Raw genomic sequence first — 552 nt, 5'->3', positions numbered from 1 at the left:
TGGGTTTTTGTTTCCTGTCAAGAAAGATTGAACCTTTGCGTCTAGGGATTGAGTCTTATAGGAGGTCGAAGGTTAAAGGAACGATCTTTCGATATGGAGACTTTGATTTTTCTTCTGCTGAGAGTTGGTTTGAGTCTTATAGGTAGAGATGTATGAGGTAGAGACTAAAGGAATGAACTTTCAATTTGGAAACTCTGATTCTTCATCTGCTAAGAATGGTTTTGTGTATCTTTGTTTAGTAAACCTCACAATGTGGTCTCTTTTGTAGAATGAGAAACGAAAGAGAGTGGTGAAGGCAAGTCGTGATATCACTATGAACAGCAAAAAAGTCATCTTTCAAGTTCACAGGTAACAACATCAAACTCTTATGCTTTGTTTTGTTTTGGGTGATAATGTTTTTTTTATGTGGCAGACTCAGTAAAGACAACAAAGAAGAGGTTCTGGAGAAAGCAGGGAAAGATTTAGAAGCAGTGAGGGAACAACACTTTGCCCGGCTGATGAAAGAGCTTCAAGGCACTGATTTTTGGAAGCTCCGGCGAGCTTACTCCCCAG

The sequence above is a fragment of the Brassica oleracea genome, chromosome C5 (genome assembly GCF_000695525.1).
Source record: "Brassica oleracea var. oleracea cultivar TO1000 chromosome C5, BOL, whole genome shotgun sequence".
Lineage (NCBI taxonomy): Eukaryota > Viridiplantae > Streptophyta > Magnoliopsida > Brassicales > Brassicaceae > Brassica > Brassica oleracea.
The sequence above is the reverse complement of the archived record's forward strand: the minus strand, read 5'-3'. Positions refer to the sequence as shown.